Source organism: Nipponia nippon, unplaced genomic scaffold, assembly GCF_047370975.1.
Source record: "Nipponia nippon isolate SJK-2023a ecotype South Korea unplaced genomic scaffold, ASM4737097v1 scaffold_10, whole genome shotgun sequence".
Classification (NCBI taxonomy): domain Eukaryota; kingdom Metazoa; phylum Chordata; class Aves; order Pelecaniformes; family Threskiornithidae; genus Nipponia; species Nipponia nippon.
This window is the reverse complement of record NW_028262291.1, coordinates 12,003,987-12,025,630: the sequence shown is the minus strand read 5'-3', so window position 1 is coordinate 12,025,630 and position 21,644 is coordinate 12,003,987. Positions and strand designations below refer to the sequence as shown.

Here is a 21,644-nt window from a genome sequence, read left to right as displayed (position 1 = left end):
AATACTTACCTTCAGAGGATTATGTCTCAAAAACATTCTGGGTCATCATTTATTGTGTCCGAGTCTAATAGCATGCCAGGTTTTGTAAGGCTTCAATTATGATGTTTGAATAAAGTAGGAAGCAAAGAAAAAGTAATGGTTCCATGTTTATTGTATTAATTTCAGTCAACAGAGAAGGAACACTTTGCACTGGGGGCTACAAACATGCTAACTGCAATATTCCATGAAGCCTGCAAACAAAAGTAGGTTACGTTTTCAAAACTGGGTGAAAATTGCTCATGCAAACAGGCAATTAAAGAAACAATATGACTGTTTGTGAGTTTGAATAATTCAGTGTTATTTGCTTTTCTTATGCTTTTCCTTTCCTTTTTATTCTAGACTTTCTGCATATTACCAATTTCTGTGGTTTTTATTTATTAATAACAGTTGATTTTAAATTCTGATGGATTGTAAAACATGATTTATTGTCTTTATGCAATAGTAATTTAATATATAGACATCTACAAGTTACACCGAGTCTCTAAATTTCAGACATGGTTGCTTAAGAGTAGAAACTTTGAGCTGTGTTCTACTTCCTGAATAGATGACTTTAACCTGCTAATATCCCCTTTTCCAGTTTTACCACTTCTTGTACCATTATTAGTAATGGTTGTCATCATTATACTGGATTAATTGCTGACTTGTAGGTGACTATGAAACTGTAGTTTTTGGTTTATGAACCAGTGATCACTTGTGAAGTAAACTGCCAGTGTGCAGCTTCTAAATCTTTCAGAACAGCCAAATCTGAAAATGTCTGGCTTTGGATGCTGCCTTTAGACTCTTAAATTGTGCTTGTCTGCAACATTTGGTATTTAGGGAAGCATATTTTAATGAAGATGACAGGAAAACTCCAAACTAATATTTTGAAAAGGGTTATGTAAAATTAAATAAGTAACTCTGGGGTGAATTCGTTCAGTAATATGCTTGAATAAGTGAGTCTGTGATTGCTTATTCTTCTGAAAAGAATGTGCCAAAGTATTGTTTATTGTATCAAAGTGCAGCACAGTTCATGAACTCCAGATCACACATACTCTCATGTGAGAAACGTGGAAGCTACTTGGTGCAGCTTCCACTGTAGTATTGAAGTCAGAATACACTTTACAATGAGAAAAGAAAGGAACTTTATTTAAAATATTTTAAAGATAACATAGTAAATTAAGGGAAATTTTGCAGATGCTAAGAAATGGTTTCCAGCTCTGCAGTAAATTAAGTGGACAAAAAGGAATTTATCATGGGTGGTTTGATGAGAGTCTCCAGGTCTCTCTGGAATATTAAAATAAATAAAAATCAATGAAAACACATTAGAGACCATGCAGCAACCATCCTGTTGTCTAGGGATATAAGCTATGTGACCCAGAAGGCCCTTTCTTTTCCTGAAATGTATGATTCTGTCTTTCAGTAACTAAACCCATTTTTCTTATGTTTCTCTGACTTTGCCCTGGTGTTTTCTTTTCTGACACAGGAGTTTCAGTTAAAAGCAAGCAGTTAGTGAGAGAAAATTTAATGCTTCATTTATTTATGTATTTATTTATTTATTTAAAATGGACAGATTAGACTTTCTTGTGCGAGTTCCATAGTAAATGCTCAGTTTAAAAAAAAAAAAACTGTGAACAGAAAAGCCCTTGGTGTGGAACTTACCTTAGTGTTAAACTCGGATAGCTTCACATGTGGGAACCCACAGAATAATTGTATGCTGATGATCACTGAGAGAATTTGCATTGGTTAAGTGCTTTCCTTCCGTCAAAAACTGGCTAACCTACCTGAAGTTCCTTTTTTCTGAAGAACAGTTATGCCCAGTGTACATACTTTAAGATGAGTAACGTTGGTCTGGGCAATTCCAAGATGAGAAAGTTAGGGGCTAAGACAAGAAAAGTCAGACAATGCCAGCATATTCAACTGCTGAAAGGGCTAACATCGTAACTGCAGCTTCTGCAAGGAATTGGCCACATGCTGCTTCTAAGTCTTTCTGTACAGGGTAGATAAAAACATGATGCTAGAAAATATCTTGACCCTGTATCACTGTTTTCCTTTCAGTTAACAAGTGATCTAATGCGAGGCTCTGAACCACAGTGAAGGTGCAACTGAAGTTGATATGCCTCCTACAAAACACGGAAGAGAATCATGAGCTTATGCCTAACGGCAAGTAGCAAGTCACTTATACTTTGGAATATGTAAGAACATACCTGAGTATAAATTAGGCATTTTACTTTCTTTGGGGGTGTATGAATTGACTGTGGCCCTGTAAATTGGGTTTTTTCTTTTGTTTTGGGCCAGCTGATGTGCCTATAGTAACTGCCTCGCTTCTTTTAGGAACTCTAATGCTATTCCAACAGGCTGCCATTTGAATGGAGGGATACTTTCTAATGGAGTGAGGGGAAAAGCAAAAGTTGCAATGACATTCCCTTGCCTACTGTGTATATATACTTATCCGTGCTGAGCTAAGCATAGTCTATCCCATGGAGTCATGTGGTAAAGTGAAAAAATGACAGGGAGAAATCATTACTATGACAACCCCACAGTGAGTGTAGGGAACATATGACTCACTGCAGCTTTTTGAGTTCAGTGAGTCAAATCCATAAGCGGCTGGCCTTTTTGTTTAGCTCTACAGGTGAAATGGCGTAACAGTCCATTTATGCTCTGGAGACTGCCTGATGTGTTTATAGGAAAAAATACCCAGCATGTGTGCCTTGACATGACTTTTTCTTCTTTTAAGCACATAGAAGGAAAAGTGACAGAAACAAGATAATGGAATTTGTATATCTTTTTTTTTTTCTTTTCTTTTTCCCCCAAGTGGTTCTTTTCTGTATTTTAGGGCATCTAGAACTCTTTCTTTCTGTTAATGTGCCTATAATTTTTGGTTGTCCTATTTTATCCATAGCTCAAGTGACAGAGGCTATTAACATTTGGCAGTGAGTAGCAGATGATACACAAGGGGGCAGCTGCAGACAGCTTACAACAGGAAGCTCTCCTAGGCAACCACCATTTCTTTGTTATCTATATGGTAGAATTTCTAAGCAGTCTATGATGCAGATAAAATACTGACTGTGAAATGGGTTGTGTACTGCCTGCCTTTTCCTGCCTGAAGAAGCTGCCACTTGATACACACGTGCTGGAATCCTCTGTCATTCCTTCCTACCTGCAACACTTTTGCATGGGGGAGATTAAGAGGATGAGAGCCCTTAATCTTCATTTATTAAAGTATTCTTTGACCTTCTTTCAGGTGCCCTTATCCTCAGCGAAAAGACAGTTTTTCTTCTGTTTGGTTTTAAACAACAAATAGAAACTTTAAAAGTGCCCTTGATTGCTGTTACCTTGCCATTCATCTGACTTAGCATTTGTCATAATAGTCATTGTGGTCAATTTGCAACCAGCAATTTGCAACTCAGTTTGAGATACTACCTGCAGATTTACATTCCAGAGTAGAATGGCTTAGTTCTGAATAAGGAAGCCCATGAATATATTTTTAGGTTTTGTTCCTTCTCAGATGGAGATCTGTGTTAAAATACATGGATGGGATGGCTTCTCAGATGCTTTCCCGTGAATTAAGTTTGTATATGATTTTTGTGTCAAGATGCAGATGATAACCTTTATATCAAGGAATCCTGTAGTTGGGAAACTATTTCAGATGATTAATGACCCTTTTTGTTCATGTGAGCACAGATATTTGCAAAACAGATTAAAATCATGATTGTGAAAACTCAAGTTTTGTCCAAGATCCAGATATTTTTAAAGTTGTAAAGAAAAAATTAAACTGCAGTGACTGCAACCAAAGTAAGTAAGAATATGACTGAACTAATGCCTCTCACTTCTTGTGCTGCTAAAATGTACGTTATCTTGGATCCTGGGTGCATCTCAATGCTACAGCAACAGATATGAGATTGTATCACCAATGGTAGGATGCTAAGAAATGTTTAGGTTTCAGAGTTTCTAAGACTGATTGAGACTGTTTGCAAACAAGATCACACTCCTGAATACATTTAGAATTAACAGAAGTGACAAGACTCATCCATTTGGAAGCAAGACTGTTTTTAGGGACAGAAGTAAGGGCTGTTGGGCATGGCTGGAATCATCTTGAGTTGTAGACATGGAGAAGACAAATCTCCATTGTGACTAAGAGAATGATGCAGCCTTAATCCTGAAGAAAATCTGAAAGGTTTTCTGTGGTCAGATCAGGGTTAACTCCTTGGGACTGCACTGATGGCACTTAATGTTCTGCAGCCTCTCATTTTGACAGTTGCATCCACCTTTTGCACAGGGGTTTAATAGTTAAGGCACATCACAGGATGCCTGTTTTTAATGTAAAATCCTGCAGAGACGTGAACTGAAGAATTCATCAGCAAAAATACTGTATCCTGACTGGGCAGGCTTCTGTACTTGCCTCTGATGTACCTGGCCAGACCTGCTGTCAGAGACGGGAAGTAAAGTAGATCATTCTCACACTTGGTCTGGTTTGGTGATTGCTGTAAAAGGACACCAGGATGCGGTAGCAAGTTCCCTGCTGCTTTCCTTGGTATATGCTGTAAAACTCTATTTCAGGACAAATTTAAAACTATGGTAATCACGCATCACGTGGGATGCTCTTCCATTTTACTTTTTGGTAGCTGTTTGAAAGTGAGTAAATGACTTAATAGAATTAGATTCGGGGACAAAAGCATCAGAGACCTCGTCACTCTATTCATTTCCTCTCACTGGAGTTACAAAAAGTGGTATTCAAATGTGATCTAATTATCCTCGTTTATTGTTTAATATGTTCTGCTGTCTAGTAGTTGACAATCTTGTCTATGCAAGTATGCTTACTTAGTAAAAAAGCAAAATTAGCGATGAAGAAGGCTCTTAACAGTGCTGTTCACACCTTCGGGGTAAAGGGCTGAGATGTTTATGCCAGTTAATTCTTCACTGAGTGTTCAACAGGATGCAAAATAGGCATACAGTGCAGTAGTCTAAAAGGAAATTATTTTCTCCGTTTACTATTCTGGAAGTAAATGAGTTGATTTTTCAGTGAATGTGGGATTCATCTGAAATTTACATGCAGGGTCCTTTTTTACATAAAACAAGTAAAATCCTGAATTATTCATGGTTTTCTCATTTCTTTCAGTGGTTGATTATCCTGGAAGGAAGGAAACTAGAGTTTATTCTACAGGCACTCTCTCTTTATTGCTGTAATGGGAACACTGCACTGGTAATTATAGTTTTACTATTTATACTTACTCATTTGTTTAATCCTCATAAGAAGAATATTATTTAAGTCTGGTTTGCTGTTTGACACTGTAGCTATATTATGAATTGTAAGCAGGAAAGAGGTCAAGTCTGTTTGTGTGATCTTGTCCCTGATTCTCTATTAGGTTCCTGGGAGCTTCCTTCTGAAAGAAGGCTCAGTCAATTTTGAATAATTCAAACAGTCTACAGACCTTATGCTTGTACAGTACATATATGCACGTTACAGGAAAATTGTAGAAGGATTTCTAGCCCTACTACTGGTTGCATCTTGCTATCACAGTTGTTTTATTGCTTTGTTAGTAAAATCCTTAATGTCTTTCTGTCAAGTTAATTCTCACTGATAAATGTACAGGACGGCTTTATTTTGTTCTGCTTAGAGATAGTGTTCTCTTTTTTAAAGTAAGAAATGGGCTTGTTCTTTCTTCACATAGAATATAGAGCCAGATCCAAAATGTTTCTAAAGGAGGAAGACATTCTCTTCCTTGTTTTAAGCAGACCTTGGATCAGGCTTGTTACTAACAAACCTCAGAATTTGAACACATCAGCAAAGTACTAATCCCAGTTCTAGATTGTTGTCTGATTCCTGTGGTTTTCCTAGGTGCATTAACTTGTTGTAGTCATGAAGTATTGAAGGTCAAACAAAATCCCTTTAATTGCTTTAAGTTTATGTATACACTTGCGATTTATTTGAATGTTTTAATGTGTGCAAAATCAGAATGGCTGACAGTGGGTAAGACAAAGGGCAAATAATTATACAATGTTATGACTAATTGTGTAAAGTTCAGTGAATTTTAATAATTCTTAAACATGCAAACCTAAACGTACCCAATAAAGAATTTACATTCTGTAAAAATCACCATTTAGCACATATGTAAAGGCAGGAAGGGCTCCATTCATGTAGCACTGTCCATAGAAATCAGGCAACTATTACTACATACTGCCAATATTATCAATATGAAGTCTTTCATTAGTTGTGACAGGAATTGATGCTGAAGCTGAAAATAATTAACTTCTGAATATCCACTGAGCATAACAAGTTTCAAAGATGGTAACCACACATCAATTTCTGTGGTAACTTTTTAATCCCAAAACCTTCATTTTGCATTTGAAAGCAGCCAAAACTTTTAAAAGGCCAGTTCTTTTATCTGGAGTTAACATGACCTCATGACATCATGGGCTAGATCCTTTATAAGAGTGAACTGGCAAAACTGTTGAAGTTGGTGTGAGTGTGCTAAAGCATACCATTGGAGACTGCAAAACCTGAGCTTCATAAGAATGAGATTCCTATGACACTGTCATTACTTTGTCTACTTCCTGTGGAAAAAATGCTTTATTGATAAAGAAAATTCCAAAAATAAAAATAACAACCCATGTCTCTTGATTGCAATGGGTGGACAGTATTAGTAGATGAACATCAGTCTACTCATTTGATGAAAGAAGACAAGTGCACAGTTCGTTATTTAATAAAGCACAATAGTCTTTGTCAGTAAGTTTTGAGGCTGTTTCTTGAGAAGCTTGAATTCATCCACTGAGTTGTACCATGTTAGATAGGTAGACTCCTATTTTCTCACTGAGAAACTTGCCTCTTAAGGGAACTGGCTGAATGACCACTGGAGTGCTTGCTTTCTGCCAGTCAAAATTCACATCTTCCCACTGTAGTGCATGCTTGGGTATGGCAGTTATCTAATTGTCTGTTTTAAAATGGAGTGTATTTATTATGCTTCATATGTTAATGGAAATGTTTCTTGCACCGACATTTGAGAATGTTCTCCCTTTACTTTTTTTATAAATAATTTATCAACTCTCTTATTGCTTGCATGGTCTTTATTATGCCTCCCAAAAGATTTAGGACCACAGGAAAAAGATGAATGAAGCTTAATATTTGACGAGGAATTTACTTTAAGTCTTTTAAGCAATATTTTGTAGCCACTGGCACTTCCTTAATAGTCCTAGAGGGAAGACAAAGATGGTAGCTGATCTAAGTTGGATATGCATTTAGTATCTTGTAATATGCACTGAAAAGTAGAGACTCTGGAAACCAACCAAATACTTTTCCTAGGAAATCTTCAGAATATGTGACAGCAGGGCTTAGACTTGGCAGTACTTCACTGAACTCTGAGACTCGCATGACCCTCAGAAGCTTCTAACTCTCACTGGCTTGTGTGTCTTCAGGTCCTAATTTGTTACAACTTCTAGTGTAACCCTACATTTTATCTCATTTTAACTCCTTCATGGTTGCTGTACATATGTTTTTGCCACTACAAGAAAATACTACAAGCAGCGATGCCCCTGGGTCCTTCTGCATATGGAGAGACTTCTGAGTGTGTGAAGTATTATAAAACTCCTCCTCTGAAGAGAGTTGCTGTTTTCTCAAGATCTTTCAAGTAACGTAATTACTCTGGCATGTACTTCCTACTGGCCCATATTCCTTCTTGTGGGATAATTCCTCACTTTTTACCAGGAGAAAGCTGAAGCAGTTATTTGTTAAACCTCATAGTAGGGATTGATGTCAGAGCAATGCTGAAAATTTTGGATGTCTTGTCACTCAGATTGACAGGTGCCACCTCTCCTCACAGAAATCAGACTGGAAGTTGTGCTGAGCATGCTGTCAAAATGGCACAGCCTCTGTCTTTGATGGTGTTGTCTATGATGATAAGAGCTGGGATAAGAACTGCAGGTCACTAGGGGTGAGTGATGTGAGCTAGAGCGGTTCTTTTGGGTGCGAATTCATGTTGTGCCTGTACAAGACTTGCTGTATGCGCTGGAATGCATCATGTTTTCCTTCCTGCTGGAACCAAGTCTGAAGTCATGTACTGGGGTGGCATTCAGGCTTCTCTGCCTGTGGGGTAAATGAAGGCACTTCAGTGAGCTCTCTCTGTGCCTGCCCAGTGTGCGCCGAGGATTGGCAAGTGGCATGAACTTCATTGTGGGTAAAGATACGGTGTGGATATGTGGTCCTGGAACCATAATGGAGTGCAGCACATCAAACCTGCACCCCTCCTTCTTTGCACCTCACTACTTGATATTGTAAATGCACCCAATATCCTGGAACTTCTAGGTGTTCATTTCAGATTATGCATTTGTGAACAAAAGTGTATTCTTAAAATGAATTGTCACTATTTTAAAAATTCCTTCATTCAAATTATATAGGTACTTTGTTTCTGTTTTTCATGTTGCAACTGAATTACTTAAGGACTTTGAATGCTGTAAGTCTACATTTTTCTTCCAAGAACCCGAAGTGGAAGAAACTGAGACTGAGTTTTGAAATAGCTTTGAATACATATGCACACTAATGTTCTTTAAGACAAATTAGGAAAAAAATCCCTTAGCTTTTCAACACTGAGGTAACAGTACTAATCAACATGACATGGTATTGAGACGTTCCACAGGACAAGCTTTAAATTGTCTAGATTAATGTAGAGAGCTTTATTCCTCAGGTATGTCAATGTATATGCATCTAGTCCCAGACCACAGGACAGATATGCATCTTTCCTCCATGCATTTTGATTAAAATACCCTTACTCTGTGTTTTGATCTGTTCCATGCAATATTTAATAGGGAACAAAAAATTTAAAAAATACCTGCAGCAGGGCAAACAAATACTTGCTTGCAGGCTTTGTAGCTTTTCTTATGTCAGATCCACCTTGGGTGACCTGTTAGCACTTGTTCAGTTTGTGCCTCTGCATGACCATCACAGAAGTGAAATAGTACTGCTTGGTATCAGGCACATTTGTCTAAATTGCCATGCTGTGATTTGCCAGAGCGTTTTCTTATTGTGGGGCACTCAACATAGTTTTGGGAACTATAAGAAAGAGAGAAAGGGAAGGGGAATTCAGAGAACTGAGATCTGATAGGATGTGGGGAAGGTAACAGAATCTAATGGGATTGTTTCCCTGTATACTATACATGACTTCTGATGGACAAGTGAGGAATGCCCCTAACTCAGTCCTGCTTACAGAGTATCAGTCAACCAAAAAAACTACTTACAACCAATCAGCAATGTGAGGAAATATTTTTTAGCATTGTCTTGTGTTCCCACATTCCAATTTCTTCCTGGTTTGTGTTGTGGTTTTTTTGTTTGTTTGTTTTATTTTCAATATTTTCCACAATCCTGCTGTGTTTTGTTCCATTTTCTTATTCTCATCATCTGTTCTCAGCTCATCTCCATTCAGCTTGTAATTTAATCTTGCATGCTCCCTCCTCCCTGGTACTCTTCCTCTGTTTTCTTCTGTGGTCATTCTTTTTCAGTCTTCTACTTCTGTTCTTTGCATGCTTTAAGAAGAGAGAAACTCGTACTTCCTGGATGTGGGTCAGTATGAATTTTAAGTTGATAGCATCCTTTTGAACACCGTTCCAGATCTAGATGTGCCAGTTTTTTCTCTTGTGGTAGGGATTGTGAGCACTGCAGAAGCTTTAGAAGAAATTTCACACCCAAGTATTTGACAGCAGCAGCATTATTAAAAATAACTCACCTAATGGATCACCTCTCAGGAGAGATGAGACTAAAAGTAACGCAGGCAAGTAATCTGTGCAAGAAAGGTAAAAGATCCAAGAGAATGAAATTAATAGCCTCATTAAAAAAATAAAATCCTGCTTCAGTGCCTTTCATTTGTAAAGAAAGCAGGTTAATGATAATGTAGACGAAGGGTGAGATATTATTAGTTTCTCTTTAATTAAAATCCTTGCAGTGAGTACAAAGCCATAGAAGGTATGCCAGGTCAGAAAACCTCAGAATCTTCATTCTTGGTTTAGTCACAGAACAGGAGCATCATGACAGAGTGGTTTTCTGTTTCTTATGTCCTTGGTATTCCTTGACACAAGGCTTAAGAAGCCAGCTTGTTTCCCATGTTTGCCCATAAATAAATTCTATCTTTGAAAGAAGAGAGTGAAGAAGGGCAGTATTTCCAATATATCTGCTTAGGCCACTAACAAGGCTGCTGAGTCCTAGGAGGGTAGGAATTACAGCTATGTCCTTTGCCCTGGGCCTGTGGGCTGTGCTGTAGTGGGCCAGGATTATTGAGAGATTGGAGATTTTTGAGTGCCAAATATCTTGAGCATCATTTTTGAGATGCTCTTTAGAGGCCTAATTCTTAGAAAATACTTGATTGCTGCCTTTTCATGGCATCCTATTCTGTGTACTTCAGGACGTTTCTAGTGGCTTCACTGCTGGTAAATTCACCTTACATCTTACTACCAGTCAGAGTTGGTTAGCAAAAGTAAAGATCGGAGAACCTAGTGGTGGTTCATCTTTAAACCTCTTCATACAAATCTACATGATTTGGGAATTACTGTGTTAAAGGATGATTTTTTTTTTTTTTTTTAAGGATTTAAACTCTGCCTTGAATTTTTATAGGACCCTTGAATAACAGCACATACTTTGACATGTCAGAGATTTGGGGTCTACTCAAAGCAACAATTTGATAAGCTCTGGGCTTAAGCTTTTAAAAGAAAAAAACAGAAGTATTTGTGCACCAGGAGACAGAACTTGTGTTTTAGCATTTTAGAGCCCTTGTAGCTTTGCTTATCTGCTGAGCTACATCCAGGAGAGAGAAACAAATAGTATTTTCTAGATAGCCTATTATTATGTGAACAAATACCAGAAGGAGAAGGAAAGATTAAGTCTGCTTCTAATCTTGTACATTGATTGTGCTTTCTATCACAGCTGTTTTAAGAGGAAATTCCTGATGATACTGCCTTGGTTATCAGGTATATAGCTATGATTATATATGGTTCTCTGAGAGGCAGCTACAGCAAGGTCGGTAGATGACTGGCCTTTATAAAACATAAATGTTTGTGCCTGTGTGCATGTACACGGATGTATGTGTAGGGAAAACCACTCTTTAAAGTAAATGCGTTTCAAGTACACTCTGGTAATGCTGTCTTTCCAAACAAATTTTTTATCCACAAGACTGAAACCAAAACATTTTAATAATTAATTCCCCTGTAAATCTCTCCTTTTAGGAATGGACATTGAGACTATAGAGAAGAAGGATAAACGTGTACAATGATACCCTATTAAAATCGCAGCATCTGCTGTACTTCAAAACCAAGCTATTCTAAAATTGAATAACATTCTAAAAAAAATCTGTCAAAACGTTTTCACTTGACTACATGTAAAAATACTGCAGAAGGGTTCATATTATTGTTATCAGTGTTTCAAATGGGCTTTTAGGCATTTAGATGTGTATCTTCTGTTTTTAGTTATATTTAGGGATTGATGGAAAGAAATGTGTATTTGTTCCTATAGTTTGCTGTGGTACCAATGAACTGGGATTTCAGGTTAAGCACTTTGCTGAATCAAGTCTTTTAAACTAGTTTATCTTTTCTAAAATGTTAGTAAATGCGAGCTTTGTGCTAATGAAAGCTAGACATTTGATTAACAGGTTTTCAAGAAAGTAAAGTGTTAACACTTTTCTATGGCTTTATTGAAGTATAAAGTCAACTAACATGTTATAACTGCAGCATAAGATCAGAGATTTTTTTTTTTAGCTGCATTTGTTTTTTAGGCACTCTGAAGATGATCTATCTCCATTTGATAAAACTGGCTAGTATTGTGGAGGAAAAATAAATATATGTAAGTATTTAGGCATATATGAGTGAGACTAGTTATAGATTGCAAATGTAGAGCAACTGGTCTGAGCGTCCTCTTTACTTCACCTGTCTTGAAAATGGCTTTTCCCATACTGACAGAGCATCAGCATCTCCAATACCCAGTTAGCATTCTCCATCTTTTCTGCTGCTTTTTCTGGGCGCTTGAGTACATTTAAGTATGAATAGCTTAACTGCATTTTTTTGATGAGACTGCTAGGAGGCAGACCTGAGAAGTGGAACTTCTGTACAAACGTCTATTTTATAAACTCTTGGGAACTGAGTCTATTATAAAAGCTTTTGTTAGCGACATGGTTTAATGTTGCTTTTGAATATTTTAAGAAGTATCTCTGCATTAGAGATGTGCTAGAGTAACATTGAAAAGATTTTATATAGTCAATCATCTATAGAATATGTTCTAATTTTTATTAAATGCTCAGATTTTATTGCAGAATAAAAATGTCTTAATGGTATAGTTTGTCTATACCTACTGTATCTGTGACAAAATCTAAAAATGCTTAAAAGATTGTTTAGATCAGCATATTCTCCTGGGATATAAAGGAACTGCCTCTACTGAAAGCTAAGCAGATTCCTCTTGTTTGAAATATCTTTTTTTCTACTCTGCAGAAGTTCAAAGGTGTTTATAGAGACAGAGCAGCTATTTTGGGATGAGCCCGTCTCCTGAAATTTTTGGTATCTTCCCTGTCGTACGGAAATGGAAGTTGTCTCCCCTTTCGCATTACATCTATCAGCCTACAGGCATGTCATCTCTACAGGACTTGTTTCTCAAGTAGTGTAGTCAATGTTGCCTGTCCCAAAGCGTGTGTGAGGAGAGTGCAGTGAGGGCAGTCTAAAACTGGTAGCGAGACAGGAAAAAGAGGGTAACAATTTTTATAGATCTGTTCCTCTCCATTCTCCCTTCCCCCTGCCTCCACAATGCACATTAGGACACTTCACCATTAAGAAATGTTGACTACTTAAAGTTGTGTTTCCTCATACACTAGGGCTATTTTCTTTTTCCAAAAACACACAGTGATTTTTAGGAACTTGCTATGTTTTTCAGGTAGGCAGTTAGGAACTGAGTCTCAGTGGACAGTGGCATTCAGGCTTTTAGTGCACTGTCCTGTAAAGGTACCAGAGTTAGCTCAAAGCTCTCTTTTTTGTGCTGGTGGCAGTCATAGTGTCAGCATTTGAGCTAACTGCTCTAACAAGAAGCTTCCTTTGGGTGTCATGGTTGTTGGCTCTTCTGCTTCCAAAACCTGGACTACTATCTTGGAGGCATACCAGGTAATTTGGGGACTTTGACAGATGGACTTGGGTGATTTAGTGGAAGCTGTTGGGAGTTCTGCTGTCGCTGTTCTGCACTCCAGTCCTTGCCAGAAGTTCCTGCCCCAGAAGAGTGAGCTGTGTGCCAGAAGCTTCTGCCAGTCTTATTCACAGCTTAGCATTTCAGTTGATGCTAAGTTGTTACTAATATGCTATGTGGTGAACTTGGGGAGCAGGGTTGCATGCGTGTACCCTGCTATGCTCTGGTGTGGGGGCAGTAATTCTCTGCAAAGGAGTGAGATGGGCAGCTGGGAACCTAATGTCTTTTGAAAGTGGTACTTGCCCACTTCAGTTGCTTAGCTGGAAAGCTCTTTGCAAAATATTTGTCTAAGTTACAATATATTGTAGTGTTTCTTGTGTGTTCACTATTGCTGTCTTGTGGGTTAATAAGAAATGAGAGAGAGAGAGAAAGCTGGGGGGGGGAAAAAAGGATTGGAGCAAGACAGAAAATGGAATGCTGATAAGGACAAATGCTGATGTTGGCACGCAGGTGATGTAATTGCAGTTTGATAAGTGACATTATGGTTATGAAAGATCTGCAGAAAATCTCAGAGAAATAATTGAACCAGACATCTTTCAGTTCTGGTGATCTGTGAGCACAGGATCCAATACCCTGTGGTTTAAACAAAAATAAGTTTATGCTTCATTGTATAACACAGATCTAATGATGAGCTGATTTTCAAATTATACAACATGCGCTTTTGATATATAGCTACACAGACTGAGAGATTTTTATTCTGAATTTCAAATTTCTAGTAGCTTTGGATTTCTTCCTATCCTTGTCCCTTTCTAATTCATGTTGTTTCTTTACCCCATAGAGACTTATTCCTTATTAAAGAATTACAAGACCCAGAAAGATTCACATATGCCTAGCTCCTCAAAGAGGATGAAATAAGAACAAGGTAAGTGGAAAGATTTCTTTATCAAACTAAGTAACAGCCAGACTCAAATTAGGAACTAGAAATTATTTTCTAGAAACTTGCTGCTGTGAGCTGTTGACAGTCTGGACCCGCCAGCTCCCTGCTCGTGGCCAGTAACGGCAGCAGAAATTTTAGAATAATTGGCATGAACGAAATGAAGAAAGTTCCCAGTGAATTACCAGGGAAAAATGGAAAAGCACGTGTGTCTCTTCTATCTGCATTATTTCAGACTCATTTATTTTCTTGGTATAACATTTCCATTTTACTTCATGGTAACATGAATTCTCCTTCGTTCCTCTCCTTACAATTTATAGTTAATCCTAAAGTTATAATTGCACTTCTTTTTAAATGCCCCTGGACAAATCTTATAGATTTGGCTGAGAATCAAGTACAATTATTGTTGAATTCAGTCTGTGGGAGCAGATAAGGTTTTATAATACATACTTTACTGATGACACAAACTTGATTTTTTTTTTTTCAGTGCTAATTGTAGTTGACCACAGCTAGTTGGTCAAAAGGAGCACTGTTTGTCACCATTTTCAAGAATTGGAATCTATTCCTTATTTGCTAAGAGATTAAGATTACAACAAAGTGATAGGTCTTGATCCCCCTTGCGGGGGACTTCAACTTACCAGAAGACTGCTGGAAATACAATACAGCGGAGAAGAAACAGTCTAGGAGGTTCCTGGAGGGTGTGGAAGATAGCTTCCTGACACAGCTGGTGAAGGAGCCAACTAGAGAAGGTGCCTCACTGGACCTGTTGTTTGTGAACAGAGAAGGACTTGTGGGTGATGCGACAGTTGGAGGCCGTCTTGGGCATAGCGATTGCGAAATGATAGTTTTTGATTCTTGGAGAAGGAGGCGGGTCAGCAAAACTGCTGCCTTGGACTTCCAGAGGGCAGACTTTGGCCTGTTTAGGAGCCTGGTTGACAGAGTCCCTTGGAAGGCAGCCCTGAAGGGAAAAGGAGCCCAGGAAGGCTGGACGTTCTTCAAGAAGGGAATCTTAAAGGTGCAGGAGCAGGCCGTCCCCATGTGCTGAAAGACAAGCCAGCAGGGAAGACGACTGGCCTAGCTGAACAGAGAGCTTTGACCAGAACTGTCATCCCCCTGTACTCAGCACTGGTGAGGCCGCACCTTGAATACTGTGTTCAGTTTTGGGCGCCTCGCTACAAGAGGTGCTGGAGCATGCCCAAAGAAGGGCAACTAAGGTGATGAAGGGTCTAGAGCACAAATCTTATGAGGAGTGGCTGAGGGAACTTGGGGTTATTTAGCCTGGAGAAGATGAGGCTGAGGGGAGACCTTATTGCTTTCTACAACTACCTAAATGGAGGGTGTAGTGAGGTGGGGTCAGTCTCTTCTCCCAAGAAACAAGCGATAGGACGAGAGGAAATGGCTTCAAGTTGCACCAGGGGAGGTTTAGATTGGATATTAGGAAAAATTTCTTCGCCAAAAGGGTTATTAAGCATTGGAACAGGTTGCCCAGGGGAGTAATTGAGTCCCCAGCCCTGGAGGAATTTAAAAGATGTGTAGATGTGGTGCTTAGGGACGTGGTTTAGTGGTGGACCTGGCAGTGGTAGGTTAACGGTTGGACTTGACGATCTTAAAGGTCTTTTCCAACCTAAATGATTCTGTGATTCTATCAACTGTCCTATGTGCAGTAATTTGTACAAGGGAACTATATATGGAAAAGCTTTTGTGAAAGCCCTGAACTCGGTTTTGATGTTCTCAGCCATTCCTAGTTTCTGGGATACATTTGAAACCAGTATATATCTTCATCCTTCTATTGACTTAAGAAATGCTTCTGTCCCAAAGTCTCTATATGACATAGTAAGCATACATTTCCTTCACATCCGTAACAGCAGAAAGTCATTTACATGGTTGTTCCTGCTAAGGGCGTTCAGTATTATTTTGGAAATGTAAAGGAGTCATCTGGTTACATGCGATTTTGTTGATACTGATGAAACATGCCCTTTTCTGAGACAGATTATGCCTTCTTGCTTTTACACCTGTTAACGTCCCTTCAGTCTTCCCTTGGTGTACTTCCACTGTATTACTCTAATCAGGGAACTTTCATTTTGTTCCTGGCAGTGCTGAGAAATGCAAATATTCAAATCTGAAGTGGCAGCTTAGTTACCTACATGTTGCTGAAATCTTAGGATATAGCCTGTAGGCCTGCCTGAACACTGAGGATAATACAGGGAAGAAAATGTAGGTGTGTGGAGTGCACATCTGGAGAGTTCTGGAGGAGTAAGTATTGTTATTTGCCACTGCTTGCTGTAACTCAGTATATCATTTAAAGTAACGTTATTTATGTTTAAGCCTTGCTAATGCTAAAAACGGGTTTGCTGTTTTACCCAAGAAAGCAGTTTAGCCATATGCTGTTCTGACACTTTTCTTCTTCACAAACTGAAACTCCTAATAATTCTAAGATTTATTTTTTTTATGCTTTTCCCTAAGCTCTTTAAAATTGAACTATTTCTGCTCTGTGATCAGATCCATAGAATGGCATATAACTGAAACTGTAGCTGGGTGTTCAGAACTGAACCAGTTTATAGATTTTCAAAAGCTGTATATATTTATCATCTGTTGGCTTGGGAATCATTGGTCCTGACACACTTCTGAGAAGCTGAACATCAGCTTCTTGTTTCATACGTAGATCACTGTAGATCAGTCTATATATGCTTATTTGTAGACAAAACCATGAGGGTTTTTTTTGCTTTGTTTTTAGAGGTATGTGGGGCTGAGCAAATAAACTCTCTTTCCAAGTATGTTAAAAGGTTACCAATGTGGGGAAAAATGAAGGACAAAGGCAGTATATAATCTTTGTGAGATTAATTGTAACAATGGAAAATATAATTTATTTGAATGTCACCAGATAGTAAGATACAAAACAAAGTGAATGCAAGGACTTGTATTCATTATCTAATGATTGCACCAAGGTCACAATGGTAGAGGAACAATAAGGATTGAGGTAAATAATATAATTTCTTTATTTATGTTCCCAGCACATGTTGCTGTCCCATTGATGTGGTTGATCTGCACTGGAAACCTGTGCTCCTGTCAAGCAGAACGTCAGCTCAGGCAGATGTTGCAGGGCAGTGGTACAGCAAAATAGCTTAGATACTGTTCCTGCTAGTGATTTGCTTCAAAAATGATGTAGAAGCAAGCTAGTGTCTAACAAAGCCAGTGGAGAGCGATGAAGTTTTAAAGAACTGTAAATATAAATTTATAAAAATTAGCATTCTGTATTTTGAGTGGCTACTTCCTATTTCTTTGGCTCCCATGCCCTTGTGCTGATTACTGATACTGTAAAGGGGTAGAACAGGGAACGACCAGCAATTCAAGTTAAGGAACGTACAAAAGGTCACAGTAATAATGTTTACTGCCATCTTTCAGAGGTAAACGAGGCACTAAAATGCTGGCTTCTCTTTCTTGTGGCAAAGATAGAAACAAATGTGGGATGTGCCCTTTCTTGTTCTGATTTGTTTGACATGAACAACATAAGCTTTTTTCATTCTCGCATTCTAAACAGGTACTTATTGGTGGCTCTTTTTAAAAGAAAAAATTAGTTTAAAAAAATTCAGCTCTCCATCCTTCAAACTACTAAACTGCTAAGTACAGACAAGAAAGATGAGGGAAAGCTTCTTAGATTTAAATATATTCATGAAGGAAAAGTTAAAGAAATCTGGGACTAGGAAGCTGTCTAAAGGAGAATAGCACTTAGTTAAATACTCATATGGTTCTCACAGATTATTAAAAAGCATATGGCTTTGTGAGCTAACAGTCTGGGTCCGGTGGGTTTGTGCTATTAAGCAAAAGTGTCCTGGGAAAGGGAAGGGAAAGTGAAGGCTCTTTCCCCCAGACTTTAACTGCCTGCCACTGAGCCAAGCTTGATTTTATTCAATCTGAGTATTGGCTTGGATTTCTGAAAAGGAAATTTTGGAAGCCTGCCTCATTCATCAAAAATAATTTAAGGTGCCACTACAGAGGCAAGAGGGCTTCTCGTTATTGTTTCCTGTATTTTATGATGTTGGCACTCTTCCTGAAATAATTTGAGAATTGCAGATGTAATAATATTTTGGAGTGTAGAAAAATAGATCTCAACAATGAAATTCATGTTTTATTTTATCTAGGTTTTGGTAATGTGCCTCTTCCTCAGTAAATACAACTTTTTCTGGAAACTAAATCCTTACTCTGAACAACAGCATCATTATGGCAAGCACTTCTGTATACAACTGAAGTACAGCAATTAGCAAGAAATGAAAAAAATATTGTGAATGCTCTTATAAACTTCTATGGACTATCAGCAAAGGATTTTAAAAGCACAACTTACTGAACTGCAGATTCTTAAAATAAGCGACTTGAACATTTGTCTGACAAAACCCATTTTTTGTTCCTTGCAGACGTTTTCCAACTGAGCTTGCCAGTGAGAACTAAGGAAATATTTAGGAGATGGGCAGATATGTAGCTTCTTCCCTAGATACATAGCTGCTTTGGGGAGAGGGAGCCTGACGAATGCAGTCTTTTTAAGTGTTTCCTTTTCTGATTCTACAAATGTGACTCATACTAAGAAACTTAATTAGAAATTTAAAAAAATCTTGCTGCATACTTTGCAACTGCCAGTAGTCTGAGAGTAAAGTTATTTAACTTAATCACAAGGCTGAATATTTTAATTACGAGTGGCCACCAGCTGAAAATAAAGCATGGAAATCAGCAATAAGGCAAACTTTAAATGCTTTAAGGTTAAATGGTAAAATTTTTTTAGAGTCTCTTTTCCCCTGACTGAGAGTGTCAACCTTTTTAAAAATTGAACTGAAAATGGAATTTTGGGAGATCTTGGGAGTAAGACACTGAACATTACTGAGTCAGAGATTCAGTGGTGACTCCTGGGGTGATAAAAGGGAGCAATGTTTTTATTCTTTCTCCATGTCATTTAAGAAAATAGGAATGACTGTTGTGCCAGACTGAAAGTTCATGTACCTGAGCATCTGTGACCAAAAGTGAAGGCTATAAGAATGAGCAAAAGCTGTAGTAAAACCTTCTCTGACTCCTCTCCCTATCTTCAGCAATTTGCCAGATTTATGTAATTTCAGTAATCTTCAGTGGCTTTCCATTTCATGAATTTTTCCAATATCATGTAAACCTTGTTCTGAACCTGTAATATGCAGTATGATTGCTAAAATCAACAACTTGCTAATTAGCAGGCTGTTGTCAGAGGCTGGTGGTGTAAACGAAAAAGATTCCATTGACACCTGGTACTGTGCCCACTTACGTAAATAGAGAGCTTTCCTCAGTGTTCTGAAAAAGATTGGGTAGAAACAGAGATCATTCGAAATACTTATTTTGTGATGAGGAGACCACTTCTGGCGTGTGAATCATATGATATTTCTATAAATTACATAATCTGGACCTGGTATGTTGACATGTCTGATGCAGCTTCTTTCATGATTAATAGCAGAGAATATAAAATTAAGTAAACTTCAGAAATTCCTCTGAGAGAGTGAAACAAATTGTTGAGGAAATGTTGCAAACGTCTTTTTTAGATCCACAAAGTTCTACTCTACTTTTTAAGTTCCACTTTTATGGAGAATGCTAGTATGTTTTAAGTAACCTCCTGGAAGTCCTCAGTTAATTTGTCACTAACAGTGGTCCTGTTTTCCTTTTTGGGTGAGGCAGTTTGCCATTCTGCCATCTGTAACAGAGCCATAGACAAGGTGTTATTCTAAAAGTACTAGTCTCTCTTGAACTCAGTGATAGTCTAAACTTCTTAAGGGGACAATTTGGAATTTCTTGACTGTAGTGTTACAAGAAAACCACTTCTCTTGTTTTTTACTGCAGGTCTATTTACCATCTTACATGTTAGAGGGCCTTTGGAACATCAAACTATTTCTTACTTGATTCAATCTGACAAACATCATTGTCATCTAGGATCTAAACTGCATCACAGCAGAAGTTGAGTTTATAGGTATGCTAAGAAATGCCTGCAAAAGATGGGTAGTAGCTCAGCACTGAACAACAACAAGCAATATTTAAAATAACAGAAACTCAGCATCTCTTATTCCTTTCCTCAGTTTAACCAGCTAACTTTACTATACTCTATCAATATATAAATTAAGTAAACAGAAATGGCTTTCAATGTTAAACCTATCTGATTATGACTAAGTACGTGTGATCCATGTTAGGAGAATTCTCTGGGAGCCCTGAAAATACAAATTACTTAGTTCTTGTTGCATTTATTACAGGTGAACCATAAGATTGTGGACAAAAATAAGAAGAAAACTCATGCTCATTCTTAATTTAGAAAGAGCAGTGCATTTTAAAATATGCTTATTCATTACAAAAGAAGACAAAAGAAATTTGATTTGGTCCTATCTTAATTCTTATAGCTAGAAGATGTTGATTCATGAAATGTTTTGTGATTAGAGTAAAAAACCCTTCAAAACCTTACAGACGCCTCAATCGTATCCTAATGAAGAGAGTCTTTGGGTAGGATTGAAATTTTCTTGGTTACTTAAAAAAGAGATTTGCTGGTCATTCATTTTTATTAATAAGTTTAGTGTATAATGATACCAGCAAAGAAACCGGGGCAGGCGCCTGTGGATTCCTTCAGTTCAAGGATTTATCATTCAGACTTCATCTCTGCCTCACCCTGTGTGTATTATGATTACAACACTCCACTGCCTTTTGCTTGTTGTTGTTAATGTTGTGAAACAGAATCCTGGAAAGAGAAACTGGAACAAGTAAGTCTTGTTGAAAATAGCTCTTTGGGCAATCACGCCCCCAGAAAATAAAAGAAGAAAGGAGGGAAAAAGTGAAAAAGACACATTCAGGGCCAGTAATATAATCATAGTGCGGAATGGAAATGAAAGCTAGCATTTTAACTGAAGTTCCATTTTGTTTTCTGTTTTCCTGCCTGCAGTTTTCATCTTTATCATCAAAACATCAAACATGCTCCACTTCAGTCACTCTGTAACTGTGATAACAGAGGCAGGGTGTCTTTTTAACCAAAAATAGCAAACAGATTGGTTTTTATGTATCACTGGAACTGGAATAATTCATTAAAGAGTGAACCTGTTGGCCTCAAACAGTAAGTAGTATGCATGATTTGGTGACCATTCTATTCTGTATCTCATGAAGGTCAATAATACTGAATCATTCGTCTCTGAAAACATATAAAGGACACAGAGTTCAGTATACAGGCAATAGTACAAGCAGCAAGTATAACCATAGCATAAAAACAAACAGCATAAAAAGGTGGTAACAGCTTGTAACCTAGCTGCTGAAATATCAACAATCACTTGCAAGAAACCTTCTTGTGCCTAGGTTTACTCACTATGTGGAACTGAGGAGATCGTGGAAATTAGGTCAGATGTAGTAGCTGTAAAGTCTTGTGACTTTTAGATTTTGAATTATATTTTGTCCTAAATGGACTAGCAGTAATTATTCTCCACTGCAGTTGGGTAAAGTCATAGATTATCCAACCCAGTAATTCAAAACAGCATAATCCCACCTTCATCATTCATGAGTTAGTTTTGCACACTGAATTATTCAGAG

At 37.9% G+C, this 21,644-nt stretch overlaps 1 long non-coding RNA gene across 2 annotated transcripts in view; it reads left to right on the top strand.

Annotated features, from left to right (window-relative positions):
• The window catches only part of LOC148057066 (uncharacterized), a 162,592-nt gene that overhangs the window by 98,605 nt on the left and 42,343 nt on the right, over positions 1 to 21,644 (top strand). Inside the window, exons 9-15 of one of the 2 annotated variants that reach the window (XR_015701540.1) lie at positions 166 to 242; positions 2,074 to 2,178; positions 5,135 to 5,218; positions 13,989 to 14,072; positions 16,179 to 16,337; positions 19,929 to 20,055; positions 21,010 to 21,177. This is a non-coding gene — a long non-coding RNA (uncharacterized LOC148057066). The remainder of the gene's footprint in view (positions 1 to 165; positions 243 to 2,073; positions 2,179 to 5,134; positions 5,219 to 13,988; positions 14,073 to 16,178; positions 16,338 to 19,928; positions 20,056 to 21,009; positions 21,178 to 21,644) is intronic. The other variant, XR_015701538.1, reaches the window with a different exon arrangement.